Source organism: Rhinoderma darwinii, chromosome 12, assembly GCF_050947455.1.
Source record: "Rhinoderma darwinii isolate aRhiDar2 chromosome 12, aRhiDar2.hap1, whole genome shotgun sequence".
Classification (NCBI taxonomy): domain Eukaryota; kingdom Metazoa; phylum Chordata; class Amphibia; order Anura; family Rhinodermatidae; genus Rhinoderma; species Rhinoderma darwinii.
The window spans coordinates 66145109-66153016 of record NC_134698.1 but is presented as its reverse complement, the minus strand read 5'-3'; positions in this window follow the sequence as shown (position 1 = coordinate 66153016).

The following is a 7908-nucleotide window of genomic DNA, read 5'->3' as shown; positions in this document are numbered from 1 at the left end:
GGTGATACTGGTGATTCCCATGTCAATGATGAATGAATGTGCCATACGGGCCATGTCTTAGTGGCATAATGTTATGGTACCGCAAGTTGCTGTGCAAATAGCTTTCTCTTCATATTTTAGTAAGTGGTGCTTTTAAAATGTCCTGAAATTAGATATTGTGACATATTCTGAGAATATGTGACATATTTTTTTTATTGCATGTGATAAAACATAATTTTATTATGATAGTAAAATTGCCTAAATAAATTCTCCTTCAATTAAAAGTAAAGATTGAGAGTAATAACTGGCAGCAATACAGCAGGTAAAATGGATTTAATCCCTGTGTAGGAGGAAAAATACTCTACCGTCACATGCAGTCATGGAAACATGTTCTTTCTGCCTCTCAAGCTCATTTTAATATATTTGACTATAAACTGTTAAATTGTTTTGCTATGATAGAACAGGACATATTTCATCCTCTTCACAGCAAATACAATGATAGGACAAGTGACTATAGCATATATAAACAGGATTTACAATTGGTCACTGACTAATTCTTCAATTTCCTAGCTTAACTGTGCTTGGCTTATTTTATGAGGAATTCTATACCCACTGTGCCTGTCGCTGCCTGCTAACAAAAAGAAATATATATACCGTAGGGTCAAGTAATGTCTCCTGGTCTCTGCAAAAACTGGAAAAATACTTTTTTGTATCGTTCCATTGCATCTAACACAAAAAAAATGCAACTTTGCAGTAGTCTTGATTGAAAGATCCAACCGTTTTGTGTTTACAGATCTTATGCAGACCTATGTGTCTACATTGTTACAGAATACAAACGCTGTGTTGTCTGATCTTGCAGTTATAATCACTTTCATCTATTCCCTGATTCTAGCTAACCCACTAAATGCATGTAAGGAATAACTAGGGTAGGGATGGGAAGGAGTGCAGGATCAGACTACACAGGGTTTGTTTGTAGTCTGTTACCATGGTGGCACAAAGGACTGCATAAGAGCTGTGGACACAAAATGCTAAGAAAAAACTAATCAAGACTAAAGACCAAAGTTGCTAAACAGTGATGTCAGAGTATAGGAATAATGCACACAATGATATCACAGAGTAGGAATAACCCACATTTAAAGAGAACCTTTTACCTGCCCATACATGTGCAGTTGAGTGCAGCATGTAATGAGCAGGGCTGCACAAACCCTGGGGCACTTTAAATTTATTTTCTACCCTCCTCCGGTAGATATCAGTGCCGTTATATTTGGTTGCCCGATATTTAAATAACCCCCTGAACTGTCAATGGGGCATGTAATGGCAAGGGGGTGTGTTACTATGGCTGTGACACTGTCCAATCAGATACGGATAGTGTTACAGCAAGACTTGGAGGGAGGAGAGTGTGTGCGCGCGAGCACACGCTCTCACTCTTCAGCTGTCAAGATCAGTCTTCTGCCAAACTGGCAAGGGGGCGTGTCACTGGTACGGACAGTGTAAGAGCTGGAGAGAGGACAGCGCGCATGCGCGCTCTCCTCTTCAAATTCGTGATTCATCAGGCACTTATTCTTCCTGGTGTCTGGAGTATCCAGTCGTAAGCGCTGCTTGTGTTAGTAGCGGCTAACCGCTATATTTGGCGCGCCAAATATAGCGGTTAGCCGCTACTAACACAACCAGCCAACGACTGGATACTCCAGACACCAGGAGGAATAAGTGCCTGATGAATGTCTAAATTTCGACCGAAACGTCACACTAAACCTCTGGCATCAATTAATGATAAAATAAAAATGTAAAGATTTTCAAAAATCACGAATTTGTGTGCTGAATACTTATTTTGCTACGTAATTGTGTTGAGACCCTATTCGTGCACCTACACAGGTCTTGTGCGCTCTGAACTACCACATAATAAAGTCACCATTCAAGTATGATCCACACAATATTATAGCACTGTTATTATGACCTTCCACACATTGATTTCTTTGTCAGCACTAACTGCCACTTTCTTCTGTTCGGAGAAGGGTACTCTTAGTTGTTGGGCCCCACAGGAGCTCCTATGCCTACTACCCGGGTAGTTACGTCCGTATTCCCTGACTGTGTTTTACCCGAATCGCTTCCACTTTTAAAGGCAGCTATTTGGTTAAGTGTACTATATGAAGAACAGCAAGTGTCTCTCTTCCCCCTGCTTCATTGTAGTGCTTCATGGCTAAAATATTCACAAAATAGTCAGACAATATTAATGTATCAAAGAAATAAAATCTAAAATGAAGTTGAGTCCTTTTCAGGAAAAGGAGAAAAATTATGATTCTTCTCAATGATCAAAGATTTAATCAATTCTTTTATAAAGATGTCTTGTAATTTGACATTAAAATTAAATTATTTTGGGGAATTTACTAAGACTGTTGTTTCATACACCACTCTTAAACTAAATAATGCTAGAGTAAGGTGCGCCAAATCTATTAAGAGGCTTATTAATAAATTTGGAACATTTATTGTTGTCGGTGCGCCAGAATTTGAAATCTATGCCTGCTATGAGAAAGAACAGATTTGCGCCAGAATGTACACCAACTTCTGACGTAAATTATGAAAAATCCCCGCCCCTCCTCTAGAACCTGCCCACTTTTCTCAACACTGTGAAAGGTGTGAAAAGTCGCAAATTTTAGCGCAAATATGGCGTGCACCATAATTTGCAACTTTTCTACACCATTAAAATGGTATAAAGGCTTTGATGAATTCCCCCATTACATTTATTTAAGTGTCTGCGCTCTGCGCAACAACAGAAATGCCGAAATAATTTTATAGCCCTAATGTAATCTTTTATTAGATCCACAAATAGTTTTCTCTACTTCATGCCTTACAAGACCACTTGTAGTCTTACATACTTACACCATGGTGGGTAGAGATACTTGGGCCATTTGGCTCTGTATGTCTATAACGCCAATTGCTCAAGCCCTTCCCCTCAGCAGCTGCAGCATGAGAGGGACTAGTCCGGTAGTGCAGACAACTGTTTTATGAATTTCTTTCTGGTTTCAGTTGGCAGCTTTTAAGCAGTCCACATGTCTGTAACACACTCGAAGCAACTGCAAAAGTTTACAGCCAGTATGTGGTACTTGGAAGAGGGAAACATTACTATCTCCTTTCTTGGAAGACTGAAATTAACTGTTCGGGATGATCGGTCACTTAATAGTTTCCACATATACAAATACACATGTAATAATTCCACACATACACATTTATAACATATTGTTATGTGCTAAAGGCAAATATACTATACGGGTCAGATACAGCAAATCAGAAGAAAATGCATGGGGGATCAAGGTCCTGCTACACATCTGACTTGTTCCATTTTTAAGATATTTTTTCTATTTTCTATACCATTTATATGACTATTCAGTAATTGTAACAGTTTAGAAAATCAGAGATTAATACTATACCATATACTTACCAGCCATGATAATCTCATATGGCAGTTCTTGCCAGTGCATATTTTTGCAGAATATTTCCACAATATTTCTCACCTAGACATTGGTATTGGTATCCGATCAAAGCGGACGGCTAACCGCTGTAGCCCCTGCTTATAGCTCAAATTAAGTGGCAGCACTGTTAGGGAAGCGCCATGCCACTTCGTCACCTGACAGCTCTAGGCTTTTTTCCACGCGGCTGCATGGTCAGCTATTCACAATAATAGGCTGCCCATGCGGCCACTGAAGAAAGCCGAACTGAGTCAAAAGGAGACAAAATAGCACTGAGTTTTCTGATCAGCAGGGGTCACAGTGGTCGTGTTGCTGAGACAATCCCTTTAATGGGATTTTTTAAAATCCAATTCACACTTTGCAGCAAAAAAAATTGGTGCGGATTTTAGGTCATGTGGCTTCACAAGGTTCCCGTATTCGCTATCTGTCACAGATTTTGTGCAATATTGTACGGATTTCACCTATTTTATTTTATTTGACTGGGGCTAGGCTGCATATAAAATTCAGTGGGTTAAACCAAGTCTCAGAAAATACACAGGGGGAGTACTACGTTAAATTTATATTCAGCCACAAGAACCGTACCCCAAAGGATATACTCCCCCTAACTGTGCAATTGGTTACGCATATTTATATTATAAAATATTTCTTTATTGATTTATATTAAAAGAGTTTTTAATAACCCTACTAAGGACAAATAATTTTGAATTCAAAATGAAATCCATGGACTGCCATTACCAATTGCAATTGTTGTATTTTTTCAATCTGGCATTGATAGCTAGAGCTATAGGTATTCACTATACTTGATTATAAATAGGAGAGTTTGTATTCCAGTGAGTAGGAATTCACCCTTTTATGATGTTGTAGGACGGAACCAATACTATTTCAGTGTGTATTTGAATTGGTTGTGTATAGACTAATAATAACGTCACCGATAGTTCGCTAGATGTTCAAAATCATTTCTTTGTGAACTTATGTATTAGGGTCAGTTCACACGTTGCATAACGAAATCCGCAGTGAATACAGTAGCAGCAAAGGGAATAAGAAAGAACAAATCTCACCCACACGCTCCGTAAATATCAAGCGGAAAAAAACGCTCAGAAATTTACATGTGTTGCGGAATTTTATTCCGCAGCATGTCAATTGTATTTGCGTAAACGCTGCTTATTTGTCGTGGGTTTTCCACATTGAATTTAATGGGAGGTAAAATAGCAGTTGTTGCATTTTTTTGCGTCATATTTGCAGCGATTCCACTGTAAAAAACGCTACTCAGAAAATAAAAAAATCTTAAACTAAACCCAGAATTCTGTGTTTCTGCCTCCAGCACGACCGCCTGGAATGATGTTTTATCCCATGTGACCGCCGCTGCAGGCAATCAAAGGCTGCAGCTGTCTCCTGGGACGAAACGTCTAAATGATGCAGTTTTCTGGAGCGGACATTCTGGGTGGAAAACTGCACCACAGTTTGTTGTGGTTTTTCTCCCAGAATTCCCTGCGGCTCACAGGGCGGATACGCTGCGTGCATTTCCGCAGCGTATCCGCCCCGTGTGAACTCAGCCTTAGAGTAATCAAAATGTTCTATATTCATCAAGAATATTATTGCTAACATAAATCTGCTATTTGATTTGAAACTTGGAGGTGTATTCAGGACATTAGAGGCATTCCTCTTGATTTACTTTGTGCTATCAAATCGAACTAGAAATGAAAGGAGGCATTCCTCCTATGGAGAAATTGCTTAGCATACTGATCTCAATGCATCCCTCTTGTCACTTTGCTGTCACTAGACTACTCGTCTAAGAACTCTGTATGACCAATCTTAGAGTTGCTAGACGAGTAGTCTAGTGACAGCACAGAGCTTGGATGAGGAGGGGATGTGCGAGCAAGGTGGCAGCCTAGGGAACAATGCAAAGTGATATAGTTACATAGTTACATAGCTACATAGTACGGTTCAAAAAAGACACATGTCCATCAAGTTCAACCAAGGGACGGGAAAAGCGAAGGGAAAAATTTCTACACATAGGAGTTAATATTTTTTGGTTCTAGGAAATGATCTAAGCCTTTTATAAAGCCATCTACTGTCCCTGCTGTGGCGGCTCCTGCGGTGACTATTCCATAGATTCAAAGTTCTCACAGTAAAGAAGGATTGTTGCCTCTGCAGGTTGAACCTTTTTTTCTCCAGACGGAGGGAGTGCCCCCTTGTTTTCGAGGGGGTTTTAAATGGAACAGGATTTCACCATATTTTTTGTATGTGCCATTAATATATTTATATAAGTTAGTCATGTCCCCCCTTAGTCGTCTTTTTTCAAGGCTAAATAGGTTTAATTCTTTTAATCTTTCCTCATAACTTAGATTCTCCATGCCCCTAATTAGCTTCGTTGCTCTTCTTTGTATTTTTCCAACTCCAGGGCATCCTTTCTATGAACTGGAGCCCAGAACTGAACCGCATATTCTAGATGAGGCCTCACTAATGCTTTGTAAATTGGTAATATTACATCCCTGTCCCGCGAGTCCATGCCTCTTGGAATACACGACAATATCTTGCTGGCCTTTGAAGCAGCTGATTGACATTGCATGCTGTTATTTAGTTTATGATTTACAAGTACACCCAGATCCTTCTCAACAAGTGAATCCTCCAGTGTAGCTCCCCCTAGGACATGATGTCTGCAGGTTGTTGGTACCCAGATGCATAACTTTACATTTATCTACATTAAACCTCATTTGCCAAGTGGACGCCCAAACACTTAGTTTGTTTAAATCTGCCTGCAATTCACGAACATCTTCCATAGTCTGAACATTACTACATAGCTTGGTGTCATCTGCAAAAATAGAAATAGTGCTATTAATCCCATCCTCTATATCATTAATAAATAAGTTGAATAATATTGGCCCCAGCACTGAACCCTGGGGTACACCACTTATAACCGGGGACCATTCAGAGTAGGAATCATTTACCACAACTCTTTGGATACAGTCCTTGAGCCAATTCTCAATCCAATTACAAACTCTACTTTCTAAATCTATAGTCCTTAATTTACCCATTAGACGTCTGAGGGACAGTGTCAAATGCCTTTGCAAAGTCCAAAAACACGATATCCATATAGTGTAGAGAGAATTCTTACTAATATTGCATAGTTAACATCTTACAACTAATGGTTAGTTATCCTTCTCTTTTTAGGGCATGTTGCAATAATACATTTTTATTTCATTTTTTAAATAAATAGTATATACAAATGGCAAACATAAACTTTTCTGTTTTTGCATAGAACAGGGGATTTCTTAGAATTAAGAGACCTGGCCCTCCCTGAATATCCTTACAAGGCTTTAAAGAGGCTCTGTCACCAGATTCTCAAATCCCTATCTCCTATTGCATGTGATCGGCGCTGCAATGTAGAGAACAGTAAAGTTTTTGTTTTTTTTAAACGTTCATTTTTGGCCAATTTATGAGCTATTTTATATATATGCAAATGAGGTTTGAAATGGACAACTGGGCGTTTTTTTTTTTCGTTATGTCCAACTGGGCGTGTATTGTGTTTTTAACTGGGCGTGTTTACGTGTATGACGCTGACCAATCAGTGACCAGTCAGCATCATACACTCCTCTACATTCATTTACACAGCAGCGATGTGCAGCCACATAAACAGAGATTAACGTTAATCAAGTGTCCTGATAATGAATACACATGAAATCCAGCCTGGACGTCATGTGTATTCAGAATCCTGACACTTCTGACTCTTTTCTGTGAGATTTATAGGAAGGGAAACGAAATTTCGCGAGATTACGGAGGTAAACGAGATTTCGTTTCACTTGCTGAACTTTACTTCATTAGAGAATCAAGTTATTTTAACAATCATATAATACAATTTTCCTTATAGAATGAGGAATACCGCTGCTTGTAAATGGTCAGTCTGAGTTTCTCACTAGATACACCCAGAGCCAGCAGCAGCCACTCACTGAAGTGAAAGCAGGAGTAGCGGTGAGGGACATTATTTACCTTCCTTGTAACTCTGCTTCTACCAGCTGTGGTGTTTCTAGTGAAAGACTTTTCAGATTAAGAGTATGTTCACACGGCAGCGTCCGTTACGGCTGAAATTATGGTGCTGTTTTCAGGAGAAAACAGCACCGTAATTTCAGCCGTAATGGCAAGTGCAGGCGTCTTTTGCTGCGTCCATTACAGACGTAATTGGAGCTGGTTTTCCATGGAGTCCATGTAAAACGGCTCGAATTACGTCTGAAGAAGTGACAGGCACTTCTTTGACGCGGGCGTCTTTTTTACGCGCCGCCTTTTGACAGCGGCGCGTAAAAAAAAAATGACCATCGGAACAGAACATCGTAAGACCCATTCAAATGAATGGGCAGATGTTTTCCGCCGCTTTTGAGCCGCATTTTCGGACGTAATTCGGGGCTAAAACGCCCGAATTACGTCCGTAAATAGTGTGTGTGAACCCAGCCTTACAAGCAGCTTTCTCCTC